Source organism: Euleptes europaea, chromosome 13 (assembly GCF_029931775.1).
Source record: "Euleptes europaea isolate rEulEur1 chromosome 13, rEulEur1.hap1, whole genome shotgun sequence".
Lineage (NCBI taxonomy): Eukaryota > Metazoa > Chordata > Lepidosauria > Squamata > Sphaerodactylidae > Euleptes > Euleptes europaea.
This window is the reverse complement of record NC_079324.1, coordinates 35,080,612-35,102,552: the sequence shown is the minus strand read 5'-3', so window position 1 is coordinate 35,102,552 and position 21,941 is coordinate 35,080,612.

Sequence of the window (21,941 nt, the reverse complement as noted above, 5' to 3'; positions counted from 1 at the left end):
TCCTTCCTTCCTGCTTTTGATGCCTGTCTCTAAGAGTGACAAAAACATATTTATTTATTTCATTTATTATAGAGCCCCGTGGAGCAGAGTGGGAAGCTTCAGAACTGCAGTCAAAGCTCTGCTCATGATCTGAGTTTGATCCTGATGGAAGTCGGTTTCAGGTAGCCGGCTCAAGGTCGACTCAGCTTTCCAGCCTTCCGAGGTCGGTAAAACGAGTACCCAGCTTGCAGGGGGTAAAGTGTAGATGACTGGGGAAGGCACTGGCAAACCACCCCATAAATATAGACTGCCTAGTAAACATTGTGATGTGACATCAACCCCTTGGATCAGTAATGACCCAGCTCTTGCACAGGGGACTACCTTTACCTTTATACTCCACCTTCTGCCCGAGTAGGGGTCTAAAGTGGCTTCCATTGTTCTTCTCGCCTCCATTTTATCCTTACAACAGCACTGTGAGGTAGAGAACATGTGGGGGCTGAGGACATGTGACCATCCCAAGGTTGTTGGGCCACAAGTCAGTTTGCCAACTCCAGCTTGGGAAATTCCTGAAGATTTGGGGTGGAGTCTGGAGTAGGAAGAGTTTGGGGGAGGGAGGGAGCTCCATGGGATTCTTTAGAAGCTACAGTCCAAAGATTACACTACCTCTGTGGGAACTGATCTCTGTTGACTGGTGGAGAGCAGTTGTAATTCCTGGAGAACTCCAGGCCCCACCTTGAGGATGTCAGCTCTAGCCCCAACGGTAGTTACAGTAGGCTGCAGTGTACAGCTTAGTGACTCGCAAGTTGTACAGTTCTGAATCAGCTCAAATACACAAAGCTCAAAACTCTGGATTGCTGCTGAAAACAGCAGCTTTTCCATCTCTCGTGTAACAAATAGCACAACTGTGATATCAAATTTGTGTGAGTTTTCCTGTACTACTGCTCATCATTGGCTGATGCCTGCAAGGTTAGGGTAAACGCACAATGTTGTGATGTCATAACATGAAGTAAGCTAAACATTACAGAAGAGATGGAGAGAACAAGACTCATGGTTTCCATTTTTGGTAGCAGTCATGGGTTTTGGGGCAATGGGTATTTTCAATCTCAGACAGCTTTATGTATTGCTTTTAGAACATGGGACTTAATTAGATCTGGAGAAAAAAATGTTCCTTCTGTAACTTTCAGATGGTTATCCAGTGCATTCTATTTGGTCCATGCCATATCTTACTGCTATATCATAATTTCAATTAAAGTCTGCTCCCAGCCAGAAATTTCCTGTCGATTCATTTATGTTTGATCAGTTCAGCAGTTCTTGTTCAGGACTTTAACGTCCGTGGTCTGTCTGTAGACCTTTTAGGGGCATCCGGTTGGCCACAGTGTAAAACAGGATGTGAAACAGGCCTAGATGAACCACTGGTCTGATCCAGCACAGCTTGTTCTTAAGAAGCTATCTTCTAGTTTTGGTTGATACTTACAAGAACATAAGAAAGGCCATCCTGGATCAGACCAAGGGCCATCAAGTCCAACAGTCTGTTCACACAGTGGCCAACCAGGTGCCTCTAGGAAGCCCACAAACAAGACAACTCCAGCAGCATTGCCCTGCCTGTGTTCCAAAGCACCTAATATAATAGGCATGCTCATCTGATCCTGGAGAGAATAGGTATGCACCATGACTAGCATCCATTTTGACTAATAGCAATGAATAGCCCTCTCCTCCATGAACATGTCCACTGCCCTCTTAAAACCTTCCAAGTTGGCAGCCATCACCACATCCTGGGGCAGGGAGTTCCAAAGTTTAACTATGCTGGTTATCCTTGCTGCTGGTTGATTTTATAAACACACAAACACACATACATAACAAAATGCTTTAACTGTTTATATATTAATTACATGATCCACCGAGAAAGAAAGTATTTATCAAAACCCCAAGAAAAGCTGGGAGCAAGAACCGCCATTAAAAGAAGTTATGTGAATACCTAGATAAATTAGAACACTTAAAATAGTTAATGAGCTTAGGTGTTATTGTAATTGCTGTTGTTGTTGTTGCTTTTACCCCTGTTGAGTGCATTAATTTACACTAACCCGTTTCAGTGAGAAAGGTGGACTATAAATGATGTAAATAATAGAACTGTCAAAATTAACCATTAAGTAGACGTATCTGCATTCTGATGGGGAAAAAATGGTAATAAACCTGTAAAAGAGACTACACCGGAACCATACCGGAACCATACAACTCAACTCATTTGTGAAAATGTTAGTATGAAAAATGCCTAAATTAGTTAGCAACTGAAGCTGAACTCAGAAGCAGTGTTGGGAGATCTCTAATGATAACTTCACCATGTCTTTTAAAGCTTTATTACAACCACGTGGGGTCCTGATCCAAACTGGTGGCATAGCATGGGGGGGAGAGGTTTAGCCCTCCCCTCCCCTAGGGTTGCCACCAGCAGGAGGTTTTTGGGGCGGAGCCTGAGGAGGGCAGGGTTTGGGGAGGGGAGGGACTTCAATGCCATAGAGTCCAATTGCCAAAACGGCCATTTTCTCCAGGTTAGCTGATCTCTACTGGAGATCAGTTGTAATATCAGGAGATCTCCAGCTGCTACCTGGAGGCTGGCAATCCTGCCCCCCACAGAAGTCCACAAATCGAAACCGGGGCTTTTGTGTTGCTATAAAAAGGTAAAGGTCCCCTGTGCAAGCACCGGGTCATTCCTGACCCATGGGGTGACGTCACATCCCGACGTTTCCTAGACGTTTCCTAGACGTTTCCCCAGTCATCTTCCCTTTACCCCCAGCAAGCTGGGTATTTGACCGACCTCGGAAGGATGGAAGGCTGAGTCATCCTTGAGCCGGCTACCTGAAACCAACCTCCGTTGGGATCGAACTCAGGTCATGAGCAGAGCTTGGACTGCAGTACTGCAGCTTACCACTCTGCGCCACGGGGCTCTGTTGCTTTGCTATAGGCACTTTAAAAAAAGGCACTCCCAAAGAGGGTGCCTGTGATTTCTCCCCCTTTCAAAGGCTCAAATGAGTGCAGGTGTTCTGTTTTCGATTTCTACAAGTGTGCCAGGGTGGAAGAGTTAAACCCTTTTCTCCCCACCCCACATAGCCCTGATCCACACTGCAGCTGTGGATGGCTTCAATTTCCCTTTAAAAAACTGAGATCAATGATCATGTTAATTTTGATCTTTAAGTTGTCCTTTGCTTTTTTTGGATGTATTTTAAAATTTCTTGCAGATTATTATGTATTCTTTTTTGGGGCGGGGGGAATGATTGTATTGTTTACTTTTCCAGTTGTTATATGCCACTTTGAACGGAACAGGAAAACAAAGAAAGAAAGCTAGCAACATGCTTGCATTTAGTCCCACCAGTTCCCATCAGTGCAAACCGACACAAGTAATTTCGAGAATGCTCCCTCTTCCACTTCCCCCTTTTTTCAAAACCTTAAGCCTGAATAAATAAAAGACGGTAAGATTTGGCCCTGTCTCTAAAAAGAATGGCCTCCTTTTCTGCATTGCGATAATTGAAAAAACTCACATTTTCATTTTGGAATGTTTATGTTTCTGATAAGGTATTTTTGTTTTAAGATTTTTTTTTTTAAAAAAAATTAAGAACATTTGGCTTGAGGCATCAGTAGAGGATATTCAAAGTAACCTTATTGAAATATGTGTCAGTATTTGCAAACTCCAAAGTAATGTGTACCAGACGCAGCAGTGAGAGAATTTCAGAATCAGAAGGGGGTGCGGGCAAGTGCCCCTCTAGCCTGCATTTTGCATTGAGATAAAATGACTGTTTCTGTTGGAACGACTCATATTTACCATAACTCATTTCAGAACTCCTCTCTATTAGGGATGCTACAATCTATCTTGTGTGATCACTTAGGCACTTTCATGACAAAGAGAGATTTTCTTTTTTTTAAAAAAAGAGGCCTATACATGAGTTAGTTGCACAATATAATCTATGACACTTCCTTACAGTAATCAATGATTGTGTGTGACAAGATAGCTTGGAGAAGAGCATGGGTGGAATCTACCCATCGGAACCTCAACATACCACCTTCATGGACAGGTGCATGCAACTGCAAAGAGGTGCAGGAGACCTTGGGAAAGTGTCTCAGAACAGGGTGGTTTTGGCCTGATATGAGCAAGGGAACACGTTGAATGTTGAATGTGAGTTGAATGTGTTAGGGGTAATTGCCCTTTGCATTGTTTCACATGGTACCATCAGCTCCTGCTCTCAGGAGACCACCTGTCCTCCTCATAGATGAGTAGCTATCATTGATGTTAATGGGACTTCTGTGTATATCAAGATGAGCACAAGGTCCCCAGTGGTATCTTGGGAATGAAGCCTGATGCTCCAATGATGTGTAATTATTTGGCCTTGGCTTATACGGCATATGATATCTCTGTTAAATGGTGCTTATTATCAGGATTTTATTGATCATGGTTTGTTAAAAAGATGTGCATTGTGTATTAATTTCCCCTTCATTGACCTCATCAAAATGGCGGATGTCCAGTGAGTGGGATGCAGTGATCATTTTGGAAAATGACTTCAAACGACACATCTCCTTGTGAATGGAAGAGCCACTTTTTGCCTTTTGTGCCGCAGAACTGTGTCTTTCAGGGTGTGATACAAAACCAGTTCATAATGAGGGCTTTCTGAATTACAAAACTTTGTACGCACACTCATAAATGTTAGTTCACAGTACCAAAAGAAGAAAGCCGACATTCTGCCAGGTGAACTGATACATTTATGGGGGTGATCCTGCAAGAGCATCTCTTGGTCAAGCCCCACTGAAAGGAATGGGGGGGGACACACACACAAAATTATGGTACATTCTTGGGTAGACTTTCCAATGGGAAAATAAAGAGGATTCTTGTGGCAACCCCAAGATTAACAGGTTTTTAATCATTCTAGAATAATCTTTCATTGACGTGACATCTCATTTGTCAAATATATGTGTCCTCAGAAGGCAGATACACATACGTGCACAAACACAACAAGGGGAGATGCAATTATGTAAAATTTAAAGAGAATCAAGTAAAATATAGAGGCCATTCACAAGAGCCGTCCTCAGTGATAACACAACTTCCTTAGTTTGCTAAGCTGGTTAACACTTGTAATGACTCAGGAATCCCACTTCCTTGTTAAGTCCTTGGGAAATGGTGTCAAAATTCTCAATAAATTCCAATTCAGCAGTTTCATAGTGGAATCTCCCTTTGAAGATCTTTTGCTGGATAATGGTGACTTGAAATGTTCTGAACAGTTTCATTTTTAACATCAGATGTATGTCTTCACTCTTTTGGGTAAGGAGAGACTAACCTGCCTTATGTAAAGAGCAGGGCATGAAGGATGAACAAATGGATGAAACCAGAAGGTACGGCTGATGCCTCCAAAGGGATTACATCCATCTTCCCTTTCTATTTGCTCTTGGCATTAGAATGACAATCATTCCACTTGGCCAGCCTGAGATTGTCAATCATGATTGGGGCCAAGACAAAAGGGAAAGATAAAGAGCAAAGGGAGGTGTAATGGGAGGGGAAATGGCATATCTGGAAGGTGTTAATGCAGGATTCCACTTCTAAACAAGAGAATATATTGGTCCCCTTTAATCCCTCCCTTTATAATGTGGGGCAGGTTGCCCAGTTCATTTGAGATCCTCTTAAAAGAATGTTGTTTTTCCCCAGTTGGTAATTTCTCTTGTCCGCTTTTGCCTACTGGATTGGAGGGTTTAAGATATTGGACAATTATTTTTCAACTGCCTTTTGAGCGATGGGATTTATAGTCTAAGAAGAACATCTGTTACTATTATTTCTGTAGTGGATTGTGGTGGCCTGACAATTTCACTGTAAGCCCAACCTGAGCATTCCCATGCTCCCACAAAGCTTCCAAACGTGGGGGCAGTCAGCTGTGAACTGAGTGCTGAGGGATTCAGCTGGATGATCAGTCCAATGTGAGGTTTATATGCCATGTAACCCATACCTAGAACATACACCGTATGCCATATACTGAGCCAAGTCATGGCCCCATTTGTGTGTGTTAAGTGCCGTCAAGTCGCTTCCGACTCATGGCGACCCTATGAATGAAAGTCCTCCAAAATGTCCTATCTTTGACAGCCTTGCTCAGATCTTGCAAATTGAAGGCTGTGGCTTCCTTTATTGAGTCAATCCATCTCTTGTTGGGTCTTCCTCTTTTCCTGCTGCCCTCTACTTTTCCTAACATGACGGTCTTTTCCAGTGACTCTTGTCGTCTCATGACGTGACCAAAATACGACAGCCTCAGTTTAGTCATTTTAGCTTCTAGGGTCAGTTCAGGCTTGATTTGATCTATAACCCACTGATTTGTTTTTTTTTGGCAGTCCACGGAATCCGTAACACTCTCCTCCAACACCACATTTCAAAGGAATCTATTTTCTTCCTATCAGCTTTCTTCACTGTCCAGCTTTCACACCCATACATAGTAATAGGGAATATGATGGCATGAATTAATCTAGTCTTGGTGGCCAGAGTCACATCCTTACACTTCAAAATATTTTCTAGCTCCTTCATGGCTGCCCTTCCCAGTCTCAATCTCCTTCTAATTTCTTGGCTGCAGTCTCCCTTTTGGTTGATGGTGGAGCCAAGGAATAGAAAGTCTTGAACAATTTCAATTTCCTCATTGTCAACCTTAAAGTTGTGTAATTCTCCTGTAGTCATTACTTTTGTTTTCTTGATGTTCAGCTGTAGTCCTGCTTTGGCACTTTCTCTTTTAACTTTCAGCAATAGTTGTTTCAAATCTTCACTATTTTCTGCCAATAATGTAGTGTCATCAGCATATCTCAAATTATTAATGTTCCTCCCTCCAATTTTCACTCCACCTTCATCTAAATCTAATCCAGCTTTCCTAATTATATGTTCTGCATATAGATTGAAGAGATAGGGAGATAAAATACATCCTTGTCTGACACCTTTGCCAATTGGAAACCATTCCGTTTCTCCATATTCTGTTCTAACTGAGGCCTCTTGTCCAGAGTACAGGTTGCGCATCAAAACGATCAGATGTTGTGGCACACCCATTTCCTTTAAAACCAGCCATAGCTTTTCATGATCCACACAGTCAAAAGCTTTGCTGTAATCTATGAAACACATGCTCATTTTCTTCTGAAATTCTCTCGTACGCTCCAGTAACCAGCGTATATTTGCAATATGATCTCTAGTGCCTCTTCCTTTTCTGAAACCAGCTTGAACATCAGGCATTTCTCGTTCCATATATGGTAGCAGCCTTTGCTGTAAGATTTTGAGCATCACTTTACTTGCATGAGAAATTAATGCAATGGTCCGATAGTTGTTGCAATCTTTGATGTCTCCTTTCTTGGGAATTGGAATGTAAATGGATTGTTTCCAGTCTGTGGGCCATTGTTTTGTTTTCCATATCTGTTGGCATATTCTTGTCAAGATTTTGATGGACTCCGTTTCTGTGGCTTGGAATAGCTCTATTGATATCCCATCTGCTCCTGGTGATTTGTTTTTCCCGATTGCTCTCAATGCAGCTTTCACTTCACTTTCTAAAACTGTAGGTTCTTCTTCAAAAGATTCTTCTTGGAAAGAATCTTTTATCCTTTCATCTCTTCTGTATAGTTCTTCAGTGTATTGTTCCCACCTTTTCTTTATTTTGTCCTGTTCAGTTAATGTATTTCCATGCTGATCTTTCAGCATGCCTAACCGTGCTTTAAATTTCCCTTTGATTTCTTGGATCTTGTGGAACAGATCTCTTGTTCTTCCTTTTTTGTTGTTCTCTTCTATTTCTTTACACTGGCTATTATAATAGGTCTCTTTGTCTCTACGTGCTAGTCGCTGGAACGTTGCACTTAGACTTTTGATTCTATTTCTGTCACCTTCTACTTTTGCTTCTCGTCTATCTCTGGCAATTTTAAGAGTTTCCTCAGACATCCATCGAGGTTTTTCTTTTCTTTTGGCTACAGGAATAGTCTTTGCACATTCTTCCTTGATAATATCTCTAGTTTCCACCCATAGTTCTTCAGGTTTACATTCACTTGAACTTAGTAATGCAAATCTGTTCCTTACATGGTCTTTAAACTCTTCCGGAATATTGCTTAGATTGTATTTTGGTGCTATGAATGTTTTGGTGTTTTTCTTAAGCTTTATCTTTATTTTTGATATTAGCAATTCATGATCTGTACCGCAGTCAGCTCCTGGTCTTGTTTTGGCCGAGAGAATAGAGCTTCTCCATCTTCTGCTTCCAATTATATAATCTATTTGATTTCTATACTGGCCGTCTGGTGATGTCCATGTATACAATCGTCTATTTGGTTGCCTGAAACATGTGTTTGCAATGAACAGATAGTTGTCTTCACAGAATTCTACGAGGCGTTCTCCTGCTTCATTCCGTGCTCCTAGCCCAAATCTGCCAACAACATTTGATTCTGCTTTGTTTCCTACTTTTGCGTTCCAATCACCTATGATTATCAGCATATCTTGTTTAGGTGTGTGATCAATTTCTTCCTGAACACTGGCATAAAAACTTTCAATTTCTTCCTCATCAGCATCTGTAGTTGGGGCATAAACTTGAAGGATGCTTATGTCGATAGGCTTTCCCTGAAGTCTGATTGATATTATTCGGTCAGACTTTGCATTATAGCTCCTGACTGCCTTTGCTACATCTTGCCTCACTATTAAAGCAACTCCGTTTCTTCTCTTTTTGTCATTCCCTGAATAAAACACTTTGTAATTTTCTGATTGAAAATGTCCTAATCCAGTCCACTTTAATTCACTTATTCCCAGGACTGAAATGTCCATACGTTCCATTTCTTGTTTAACAATTTCAAGCTTACCCTGATTCATGCTTCTCACATTCCATGTTCCTATTTTATGCGTCGAACAGCTTCGGACTTTCCTTTTGCATCTATTCATGTCAACCACTGAACATCCTTTCGGCTTTAGTCCAATCGCATCATTAAGAACAGCGCTACTCGTACTTGTCCTCTGCTCTACCCCAGTAGCAGATTGAGTGCCATCCGACCTGGGGGTCCCATCTTCCAGCACTATATCTTTTTTCATTTTGGTTTGTCTCATCATAGGGTTTTCAAGGTAAAGGTTGGTCAGAAGTGGTTTACCAGTGCCTTCTTCTGCGCAGTACTAACCAGAGTTAGCCGTAGTGGCACTGCCGTTGTCTACGAAAGATCTTCCGCCAGTGTCACCTTCCACTACTGCTGCTGCCCAGTAGCTAACCTTCAGGGATTCCTCTACCCCCCTCCCCATTGGAACTGCCTGTTCTCTTCTGCGGATGTGGCCATTGATCCCTTAAGGGGGTGGATGCATCTTCGTCTGGTGTCTCAGCTGTGACCATTCCGTCCCCATTTAGATGTTCATTTTCTCTAACACGAGTACCTGGCAGCAAGGAAATTGAACTTGGGGCCTTTCTGCAATGTGCCTCCATTCTCATCATTACACATTTATGTACAATATGATGACTCTCCACTTGTCTTTAACCAGTTTCCACCTATAGTGCATGAACTACCTCCATTGAAAGCTACTGAAAGGAGAATCGGTGTAATATGGCACAAAAACTTTGGCTGTAGAGCATGCCCTGTGATGGCAGCATCACACATGCAGCTCTATACATGATGTTGCAACTTTCGAGGGATGTTTTGGTTGGCCTAGAATTTTGGGAATCAAACACAGATGTGATTATAAGAAGGGTTCCAATTTGCAATGGAGTCAATGGGTGTCATACTTAAGACTTGTTGCAGCCACCTAAATGGGTGATACCAACATGACAAAAGGGTACATAACGTGCTGGGTTTCTTCAGACATCCCAGAGATAAATTTCCAATTATCACTATTGAAAGAAGTAAAAACAGATTATCAGAATCCTCCAATTATGTGTTAGACCTGTTGGTTTGATTACGAACATTTAGCCACCGTTAGTTCAAATGAATTGATCAGATTTCTTCATCATGTTAAAATGGGTTTCAGTTTTATGTGGGAATGACTAGATCTCAGCTGCCCACTTGCAGGTGTGCAGTAGCGCATGGGCACCCACACACACTCACCCTCCTCCCACATCTTTAAGATCAGCATTCTTTGGGGGACAATGTTTGCAATTGAAAAGGCCCCTTTCCATTTCTTTTTGTTTTTAACCCCATAGAAATCTGTCACTGTGCTTCACACATAGCCTCAGGAAACATGCAAACAAGTGTTAGATCAATGGTTTGTAGCTGGTTTTTTTATGTTTAAGTTTAAAAGCTTAAAAATCTGAATATTCAAACATTCATTCATATTTCAAACAGCTGCCTCAAAGACTACACTTATATATAGATATATGTGTGTGTGTTTTGGAGTTCCTTTACAATCTGTGGCATTTCAAGATTCGTTTGTAGCTTTCAGACGCCTCTGTGTTGGAAAGATGTTCATGATTTCTGAAATAACCAGTTGGAAAATGCATGCAGAGCTTTTAAAAACAGGGGTTTTTGTGGGCGGTGAAAAGCAGCAAATTGCAGGTGACAAGTTGCTGTCATGACATTCAGATTTTCAATTTTGGATATGCAGTTGGAGCCTACCTTAAAAACAAGGTGGTAGGAAGAGGCAGAAATCTTCAGCTGAGCTGGAGAGGGGAAGGGAGGATCCATGATGCAAAGAAAGATGTATAATTGCCTGCTGGGCATGCTTCTGTCCTGTGCATTAGGGGTTATTGCTGCATTTGATGGTGTTTAAACATTTTAGGTTCTGCTTTCTGCTCTTGGTTGTTGTTGTTTTTGCCATGATTTAGTGCCTTGTAATGCTGCTTTTAATGATGTTCTGTGCTGGGTTTTTTGTGTCTTTGTTGGTTTATTCTTAATATAAAATTGCTTCATTGTTTATTCTTAACAATACTTATGTTCTGTAACAATTGATGATTATTAACCATGCCCCCTCACAATTGTTTCAGCACTTGAAAAGGTTCAGGGAAGGAGGAAACAAAATTGCATGGGGCGGCTATGCAGCAGGTTTGATCAGGATTGGGACCTAGCGGCAATTTCTAAATGGCAGGAAATTTTCCTCTAAAATGGTGTCAGCAGCCACGGGTTGGACCCATGGCTGCTGTAATATCTAGTTTGGCACTAAGCCTTCAGGTTAGGGTTGCCAGGTCCCTCTTTGCCACTGGCGGGAGGTTATAGGGGTGGAGCCTGAGGAGGGTAGGGTTTGTGGAGGGGAGGGACTTCAATGACAAAGAGTCCAATTGCCAATGCAGCTATTTTCTCCAGGTGAACAGATCTCTATCGGCTGGAGATCAGTTATAATAGCAGGAGATCTCCAGCTATTACATGGAGGTTGGCAATCCTATTTCAGGTTTACTTTTCTTCCAACCAAGCAACAGTGGCTTGCATGTGTGCAAGGGCCACCACAAGTCAGACTCCGCTGACACCGCTTTGATATGCCCTCAACAAGAGAGGCAGTTTAATTGAGTATGGGCTTAGAAGGATGTAACTCTGCTTTGGTTTGCACTACAAGCGATTTGCTTCACCTGCATATGTGTGAACTTGCACCTAGGTTGCTTCCCCATGGAGAGCCAGCTTGGTGTAGTGGTTAAGAGCGGTGGTTTGGAGGGAGCTGTGGATTCTGATCTGGAGAACTGGGTTCGATTCCCCACTCCTCCACATGAGTAGCGGAGGCTAATCTGGTGAACTGGGTTGGTTTCCCCACTCCTACACACAAAGCCAGTGGGTGACCTTGGGCTAGTCACACTCTCTCAGCCCCACCCATCTCACAGGGTGTCTGTTGTGTGGGGAGGGGAAGGGAAGGTGATTGTAAGCTGGTTTGAGTCTCCCTTAAGTGGTAGAGAAAGTCGGCATATAAAAACGGACTCTTCTTCTTCTTCTTTGCTTGGGTATGGCATCCAAACTGAAGTGGCCTTGTGGGCGCATCCACTCAATGTCATCCCTTAATCACCCACTTTCCAGGTTTTCCCTGGTTTGCTGTGATCTGGTTACCTAGTTTGTGGTGATCTTTTTAGAAAGACTGCAATGAAAGGACGTGTGGATGGGAAGGTGTGCATTTTAAAGCTTCTGCCCTCACTGGTGCCCTTTCCCCCCTCAGCCCCCAACAGCCATTTCCCCCATGCCACCAGAAGACTTTTTCATGTGTTCTACAAAATCAGAGATTGCTGGATCGCTACAGCACAGCAATATTATGATGATATATTGCCACAATCTATTAATTCCTCTGAATTCTCAACTATATTTTTTAAAAAGTAAGCCCCTAGCTCTTTTTGTTGCTGGGATGCACCCCTTACATCTCTAAAGTGACAATAGCTAGAGACGTAACTTTTCCTTCAATGACAGCTGGGAACTCAGAGGAGCTAGTAGATCACATCATTAAATCATTATAATGTTATCATGCTGTAATGATGGAGCAATTTCTTGTTTTTTTATTCTGGGAAAAGCCCTATAGTGTAGAGTTGCCAGGTCCCTCTTCACCACCGGTGGGAGGTTTTTGGGACGGAGCCTGAGGAGGGCAGGGTTTGGAGAGGGGAGGGACTTCAATGCCATAGAGTCCAATTGCCAGTGGCCATTTTCTCCAGGCGAACTGATTTGTATCGGCTGGAGATCAGCTGTAATAGCAGGAGATCTCCAGCTAGTACCTGGCAATTGACAACTCTACTCTAGTAGCATGGGGGAAATGGTGGCCAGGAGGGCCTGAGGTAAGGAACATTCAGGGGAAAGTCCTGTGTGGATGCGCCATTGTTGCAACAAGAGCTCGATAGAGAATTGTTGCTGTGTAGAAGTAGCCCCCAGTCAACACTGGCAGCTGCCTAAACAACGTGGGCCTCTCGTCTAAGCATTTGTGGAGCCACAGTTCCAGAGGACCTCATGCATTATATTCTATTCTGTGCTCTTTATGTGTGTGTGTGTGTAAAGTGCCGTCAAGCTGCATCCGACTTACGGCAACCCCTTTTTGGGGGGTTTCATGGCAAGAGACTATCAGAGGTGGTTTGCCAGTGCCTTCCTCTGCACAGCAACCCTGGTATTCCTTGGAGGTCTCCCATCCAAATACTAACCAGGGCTGACCCTGCTTAACTTCTGAGATCTGACGAGATCAGGCTAGCCTGGGCCATCTTTATACAGAGCCCAGAACTAAATTTCTTATAGCACTTCTAAATGACCTAAATGTTTTTTCAGATTTTGAGAAGCTGCTCTTTCTCCTCTCACATGCTGATCCAGTTGACTCCTACAGAGTGTCACTCTTTGCCTTAGAAAATTGGGGCTAAATCTGTATTTAATCAGGGCATTTCATGCATTTAATGACTAGCATTTTTTGGTCAGGCTGTTTTAATGTTCAATTTCAGTCACCTTTATTGGCATGATAATAAAAACAGTAGTAACAGAAATGCATAAATCTCCATACTCCATACTCACAATTCAACAATATAACTAAAACTTAACCATCAATTTAGAATTCATTGGTGTTAAATGCTGTAATAAATAATACGTTCTCCCGAGCGACAAGTAAAAAACCCCAAGACTTAATGTCCAGCACAGCTGTCGCCAGCACCCATTTATGCTGTTTTAATGTTATTATTTATGACTAGTTTTTATTTGACAGATTGTAATGGCCTTCGGCTGCAAACAATAAAATTTATCTTATTGTATCGTACCTACAGTGGCAGCAGAGAATGAGTTGGTAGAATGGACTGGGATTAAAACAAATGGTTGCATTCTGCAAACAGATGTTCTCATCTGGGATGGAACAAAATAAGCACAAGATACAGTTTAAAAACTGCCCCTTATTTTCTGATTTTGTAGGCTTTAAAAAAAATTGAACTTCCATTAGTATACAGTACCTAGACTATTTTATTCCTTGCTGGCAAAGCAGTTTAAATATCTTCACTGATAGGCATCTCTACTGCAACTGAAAGTCCCAAGTAACAAATGGTAACAGTAATTACAGTCTGCTGCTCTTGCAAGCCCTCCTTAACATGGACAAGACTGATAAAGCCAGCTATGATCGAAAGGGCCCAAATTAAATAGTTAGAGGTCATCCCTTGGCCCCATCTCTCTCTCTCTCTCTCTCTCTCTGGTGAAATTAGAGATCTTCTAAGAGTAAATGTTCTTTAAGTGTTACTGTCTAATAAGGGTGGGAGAAAGGGGGAAAAGGACATTTTAATGCAGAGATGACACACTTCTTCACTCTAAGGGAGCTACTCTGTGGGACTGAACTGTATTTTAACCCATAGGAAAAGACATTTCTAAAGTTAAAAACCCGAAGTCCCATCCGTTATGTTTGTTAGGGTAATGCAAATGTATGGGAATGACAAAGAATAAACATACGATGTTCATTTAATTGGTTTCCCTGTATTTTATCTTTAATTACCTATAAAACTGTGTCTCTTTATCATCTATTGAGGCTCCTCTGGTTGAGGGGGACAATCATTGAAGGTTTCTTTGTAACTGGATGAAAAAGAAAGCAGTACAGATAATGTATGATGCTGATACAACTGGGGACTGTTTTTCCCACATTTCTGACATTGGGCAGGAAGTAGGGTTGTCACCTCCCTGTTCCTTACTGATGGGAGTTTTTTGGGGCAGAGCCTGAGGAGGGCAGGGTTTGGGGAGGAGAGAGTTCAACGCCATAGAGTCCAATGGCCACAGCGGCTGTTTTCTCCAGGTGACCTGATCTCTATCGGCTAGAGATCAGTTGTAATAGCAGGAGATCCCCAGCTAGTACCTGGAGGTTGGCAGCCCTAGCAGGGAGGATCCCTTACTAGGGTTGCCTGCTTCCCTCTTGCCACCAGCAGGGGATGGAATGTTGGGTTGCCTGTTGGGAAATTCCTGGAGATTTGGGAAAGGAGCCTGGGGAGGGCATAGGGTTGCCAACCTACAGGTGGTGGCTGGAGATCTCCCGCTATTACAACTGAACTCTAGGTGACAGTGATCAGTTCACCTGGAGAAAATGGCCACTTTGGAAAGTGGATTCTACGACATTATACTCCATAGAAGTCCCTCCCCTCCCCAAATCCTGCCCGCCTCAGGCTCCACCCCCAAAATGTCCAGGTATTTCCCAGCCCAGAGCTGGCAACCCTAGGAGGACAGGGACCTCAGTGGGGTACAATGCCATTGGGTCCACCCTCCAAAGCACCCATTTCTCCAGGGGAACTGATCTCTGTAGCCAGGGGATAAGGTGTAATTCTAGGGTCCCCAGGTCCTACTTGGAGGCTTGGCTGAGGAGGGTTTTTACAGTACAGCAGATGCCCACTGAGAACCTTTCAGTTAGAACAGTGCTTGTTGTTTATATTTTGATCCTGCCCATCTTCCGAGGTGCTCGAAGTGGCATACCTGCTCTCTTCTGTTTTATCCTCACAACAAACATATAAGGCACGTTAGGCTGAGAAAGGACGAGTGACATGCCCAGTCAAATTGGTGAAATTTATGGCTGAATTTGGATTGGAATCCAACGCTCCACAGTCCAAGTCCACGCACAGACTCTAGCTTTGAGGACTCAAGATGGCTGCTGAAGGCACTGCATAGAAAATCCTAAGAGAGATGTATTTATATAGCACTTCCAGTGTCCAGAGTTTTTCACACATTCTCTTGTTGCAGACCCTGCAACAGTCCTATAAGGTAGGCCAGTACTATTATCCCTATACACTAGGGTTGCCAGGTCCTTCTTCACCACTGGTGGGAGGTTTTTGGGGTGGAGCCTGAGGGCGGGGAAGGGGAGGGACTTCAATGCCATAGAGTCCAATTGCCAAAGCGGCCATTTTCTCCAAGCGAACTGATCTCTATTGGCTGGAGATCAGTTGTAATAGCAGGAGCTCTCCAGCTAGTACCTGGAGGTTGGCAACCCTACTATACCCCCTCTTATCAGATGAGAAGCCAAGAATGAGCAGCTTGCCTTAGGCTACTTAGGGAGCTTGTGGATTTGAACCAGGGACCTCTTGGATCACAGCTCTTCCTCTTCACTACTAGACTACATCTTAGTGTGTATCTATCTCTGTTTCTCCCTCCTCTATTCTAGACAGGAAATGGATTGGGGGCACCCTTGTAGTAAGCTTGCAGAAGAGAAAGTTATTGCTAATATATAATAATGTCAAGTAGGTTAACAAATGTAGGCCACCAAGGTGGAAAGTAGCTATATATGTATATGTACATTTCTTTTTTTTAGATTTAACAATATTAAATTTGTATAATTGCATACTTTTTAGATATTATAGTTGATGAAATATTAAATGATATAAGTATAATGCAATAGGTTTTGCAATGTTCTTAATTTTGCTTGAGGGGGAAGGATAATTATATATAGTCCCTGTTAGGATTAAAAGATTTCTTTACTTTTAAGATTTAATAGATCAGTGCTAGATAATATAAAATGTTGTATCTCTGCTCATAGGGTTGTGGATGAAGATCTTGTTTCAGGCATGGAGCACTGATTATGTATATGGAGTGTGTGTTGTATGTGTTGTTTTGAAAATTTAAAATAATAATAATAAAGGAAATGGATTGGGGGGGGAACTATTGAAATAACTTCCCCAAATTTTAATTTAGAAAACAGGTTGCTCAACAACTGTTAGGCATGACAGTGAAAGAGAATCTTCATTCACTCCTTCTGCACACCAGATTCTGGGGATGAACAGCAGAAGAGGGCTGTTTCTTTCATGCTGGTCCTCCTAACCTTCCTGAAACCATCTGGCTGACCACTGCTGGGAACAAGATGCTGGGCCAGGTCTTGCAGGGCTCTTTTTTTTTCTGGTTAACTTTTTCAAAATTCAGATGTCTACCATGCTGTTTTTCAACATTCTCAGTGTGGGATACCGCTGAGTTTACAGAACCTTTGTAAAAGAGAAAAGTATTGAGTTGGTTGAACTGCTAATTTAAAACTGCCATTTTAATATTCATCAACAAGGGCTGGGAAAAAAATGATGTCTGTTAAAAGTATCCTCGAGGATTCCTTTTAAAAAGTCATGTCTGAAAATGATTGAACCCCCCGGTTTTTAAATGGGAAATGTTTCCATATTTGATGTTTGGGAAATTTACTTTCTCCTGTTCTTTGGGTCATATATCCAATTGTTTCTAATATGGCAAAGTTGACCAGAGTTACTTCCCCTTCCCCCAACATTTTGCTTTATTCTAGGGAATTCTTCAGCACGTCTGCATCTGAGCCAAACTATGCAATAGGTCAGTCCAATTTTCAAAGAGTTTTGTTTTTAAAGTTTGTTTTAATATACAGTGGGCTGCCAGCTCAACAGGAGTTAGCTAGTTCATGGTACCTGCTCAGCACACCAATCTCTGGCTGAAAGATCATGTGTGACCTTTAAAATGATCATGTGAAACCGGCCTTATATGCCCAGGCTGTCAATCACCTAGAAAGAGTGCTCCAAATGGAAAGAGTGCTCCAAATGTTAATTTAACGAAACGGTCACCTTCTCCTAACCGAGGAGCTGGGTGGAGCTGACTACTTTAAAACGTTCGGTGGCTTTGAAAAGTGGAAGGGCCAAGGGAATAAACAATGCAGCATTTGGCTGTAGGCATTTTTCTAGCCTTATCCAAGGCTCCTGGGGTTTAACCACTGGGAAGCAAGCAGTTCGTGTTTGTTGGGGAGGGGGGTTGCTCCTAAATAGCCTTCACAGCACCCCCTAATTCCAGAGATGCACTCTACAAAAAAAATCAATTCTCTCAGTCCGATTGTTTGGCAAAATTGCCATCCTGGAGAACCCAGTCCCTGGAAACAAAAGGGACATCAGGAATTCCAGCCCCGGCCTTTGAAATGGTGGCTTGACAATGGAAAAGCACGGGCTCCCACTGCTCGGGCTTCTTTATAGTGTTAATATACTGTCCGGAGAGAAGAGAAGCAAGAAATTGCTCAGATTTCATCTTGCGCCTTTACCCACCACGACAGATCACATGGAGATGGGCCTCTTTTCTGGTCACACACCCAATGGAGTCTCTTGTTGTTGTTTTTTCTAGCCAGTCTCCTTGAAAGCCATTTAGGAATGAAAACTCTGATTGAATCTAACAAAGCGAAGAGTGTATTTTGTCTACAGAAGTGTTCCCCAGATTTCCAATAGCAGATGAGCAACATTTGCATCTGCATTAAAATGAGTGACACATTTCATCCTTGTGACACCTGTAAAGGTTTACTGTTCTGACCATGGCTGGTGTGAAGGTGATTATTTGCATCTCTGAATTGGAAGTTACTAAAAGTGCAATCCTAATAATATTATTTGGGGAGCAAGCCCCAATGAATATACTTGAGTAGGATTCTGAGCAGACCAGTTTAGGCTTGCTTTTTAAATGACAGAAATACAGGAGAATTGCTCACCTCCAGAAAAAGGTATACGGAGGGAGGGAAAGCCCGGACAGTAAATCATGCAGAGAAGCAACAGGAAACCTCCTTAATGGCAGTGAGAACATTTTATTATTGATCTTATCATTATTCATGATACCATGGCTATATTTTTTAAAAGAAAGTATATAAAAAGAAAAAGATGAAAATGAATGCTCTTAAATGCGCTGTCTTTGGGGGCAATTTAATCAACGCACGGATCTTCTAAATCATGACCACCCCAAATCAATGCACTTCCTGCTGGAATCCAAAAGAGGGCCTTGATTTCATGAATTGCACAAATTCTGGTTCTTTCATCACAGTGACTTACATAATAGCAATATAGCCTATATCTTTGAAACCCCGGTTCCATTATTGGATTTAACTGTCCTGTTATTTATCCTCCTTGTGCTATTTCATATTCCCACCATGAAAGCACTCTGTGTTTATAGGGGAAAAAAATTCAACCGATCAATGCCTTTTAAATTGCTCACTTGCTTGAACATTAAGTTGAAGCAGACCAAGCAACCAGGCAGAAGAATGTCAGAATGTCAGGAGTAGCATTGAAGTGGGACTATTTTTTTTTAAAAAAATAAATCAATAGGAAATGTAGGATGATTTGTGTTCTGCTTAGATGCTTTTAGTAAACATGTTTGCAGGAAGGTTGCGCCGCATGAATAGTGGAACCTGTTTATTCTGGATTAATGTGCTTTCCTTGAATCCATTGTGAACGTTTCAACTGGGGCCATATGCAGCACTTGCCCCACTTCTCTGTCTCTGACAGTGGCAAGCCAGATGTTTCTGAGAAGCAGGACGTGATGCAGATAATTGTTCCCTGTGGTTTGAGCATCTGGTACCCAGAGGTAGACTGCCTCAGAATACAGATGTCTCTTTTTGTATGATTTACCCAACCTCCCTACTCCACAATAGTCTAGATTTAAAAAATGCACCTCTAAAGAATTTTAAAATTAGGGCCAACAAGAACCCATGGTAACATACACACACATAATGATAACATTACCAATGTTCACACGTTTTGTTCTGAAATGTCCTCAAATAACTAGTATGAAATATAGGCATGAATCTTTAAAAATGGTTTGGAAGAGTTATTTTAGAATATTTTAATAGTAGGGTATATTATAATTTTTCATTAATTGTTGGAGGGCATGTATAATTATTGGTGTATTTCAGTTTTTCAATGGCATTCTTAAGTGCTCAAGTAGCATGAAAGAGGAAAAGGGCACTGTGGGTATCATGGGTGGAAACACTCCCAAGTTTTGTGGCTTGAAGAACTCTGCAGATTCTCTAAGTGTGAGGGACCCCCAGAGAGACTCAACTCATCCTTTTGGTTTCCTGCAGGTGAGGTGAATACTTTTGTGCTTCATCTGGCTCTCCCTCAGTGATCTTTAATTCCTGCCCTATATTTTAATTATTGTTTTTATTTGTTTATTTTAGTTTGGTTTTAATTGTTTTAATTACATTTTTGTTTGGTTTTAATAGTTTTTAAGATGTGCTTTTATTGTGTATTTTTAGTGACCTTGGTGGCCCCAATTTAAGACAGAAAAGCCGGGCATAAATTCTGTAAATAAATTTTCACTGTAATGATTCTGCTCAAATGACCAATAGGTGTTTAGCAAGACCACACTGAAGCACAATGACCAAAATATTTAATATTAAATATATTCCTCTTATCCTTTAAAATAGGTAGCTAAAATATATTTAAAATTTTGCAATCTTTACCATCTCCGATTTACTTGTTATTTAAAAAATGTCAGGAAGGGCGAGTGCCTTCTTTCCATCATCAAGTGACTCAACCAGCCTCTGTCTATCAGCCTCAAATAATGAATGAACAAGTGGCTTATTATACCTATACTACCAGACCCACAAGGGCCGATCCTACTGGAAAATTGAACTTTACTAAATCTGCCCTTCAGCTCAGGTGACAGCAGAGCATTCAATCAGGCCTTCATATTGACTCTCCTATACTTAGGAAAGGTTAGCAGATTTAAGTACTCTGGCATACTTTGTGAAGAAATACCCCAAAGAGGGTGGGACAAACTCTCCGTGCTGTATTGTGCATACTATTGCGATCTAATAAACTCAAGCTTTTAAAAATCCGAGTCACTGCCCTCCTTTCCCCAAGTGGTTTTATAGCATTCATTAAGAATCCCAGCTGATTAGCCCTTTTATCTACCATTTGTTTCCACGGTGACTTATAATTATCATTCCCAAGACATTGCACAGAGTTCTGTAAATAAATAACTTGGGCCAGAGGGGTATTTGAGAGGGAGACTCAGTCAGTGTGCAGGAAGGGGTGTCTAAACCTTTTCACATTGACAAATTCTCTTCTGCAAATCCTTTCCTCCCCAAGTTTGTTTTTCCTCCAGCCAGGTTTACTTCCAGCTATCGAGCCTGGCTTCTGGGCCAGGGCAGGGAGGAGAGAACAATTCAAATCAGCCTTTGCGGGGATCCATCAGTAAATCACAAAAGGCTTAAACATCTCCTTGCGCCCACTGATCTTCTCCTACAAGTGATCTTCCCACTTCACAATTGCCCCGTGTAATTCATATGCTGTGTAGTTCTGTTTTTTGTTATTGGTGGAAAGAGCACTATTTTGTGTTAGGCAGAGGGGTGATCTCTGAATACGTATCTTCAACAGATACCAAGAAACCACTATCAAAGTGATCAGCACCTTCAACAGGCGAACAGTTTTGAGCCAATAGAAAGGAGCCTCCCCAAACAACTGCAGAATGCTGATTCCCAGGGAGAGGTAAGTTGGGGGAGGGGGAAATATGAAAAGGTCAGATGTCCCAAAGGCTTTTATTGTGACAGGCACTTAACCCCCTTTACTCATTCCTATCTACTTCAGCTGCCCGGCTGGCTCATTAAACTGAAATGTCATTTGCTTCCGTGGGGAGTCGGAACATGATGAGCACAAGAGGCGTTCATTTCTTCCTAGACCCACCTGGCGTGATTGGCAGCAGCCAGTAGTGATCAGCAGAGAGTAATTTGGTGGACACTGACCTTGTCAGAGAGAAAGTTCAGAATCAACGATTCCCCAAGGATGGGTCATCCATGATCACTGTTTCAATGTATTAGAAATATGATAATTATAGTTGTTTTTATCCTTGGGCTCGCAAAGACATTATGCTTCCAACACACTTGAAAACATTACATTCTTAATGCTTGGTTGTAGCTGGGTTTATCATGGGTATTTGGGGCTACTGGGGGGGGGGGACAAAATTCAGGGCCACCTGGTCTCTTTGGCAAGGTGCCGCTCGTGTGCAACTATAAATAAATTCAGCAACTCCTGAATTGATGGCGAAACAAAGTAGAAATGTGACCACGGGGCAGGGATTATATCTTAGCCTAACCTACCCCTGGGGTTGCTGCAAGGACACAATGAGGGGAGGATATACCATGTAACCTGCATCAACACAATTATATGTGGAGTAGGACAAAATATGAGGGCACAAGATAGAGTCTATGTAGAGAAGCATTTATTAGCCTTTTCATGCTAACAGCAAGTCATGTCTTTTGTTTTCCTACAGTCTGATTGAAATAACACAGGGCCAGAGGAAAAACGTTGTCTGTGGGCCTGCGTTGGAGGTCTTGTGCCATTTCATGGTCTGCTCAAGGGCATGATTGGGATGGAAGAAAGTAAACCCATCCC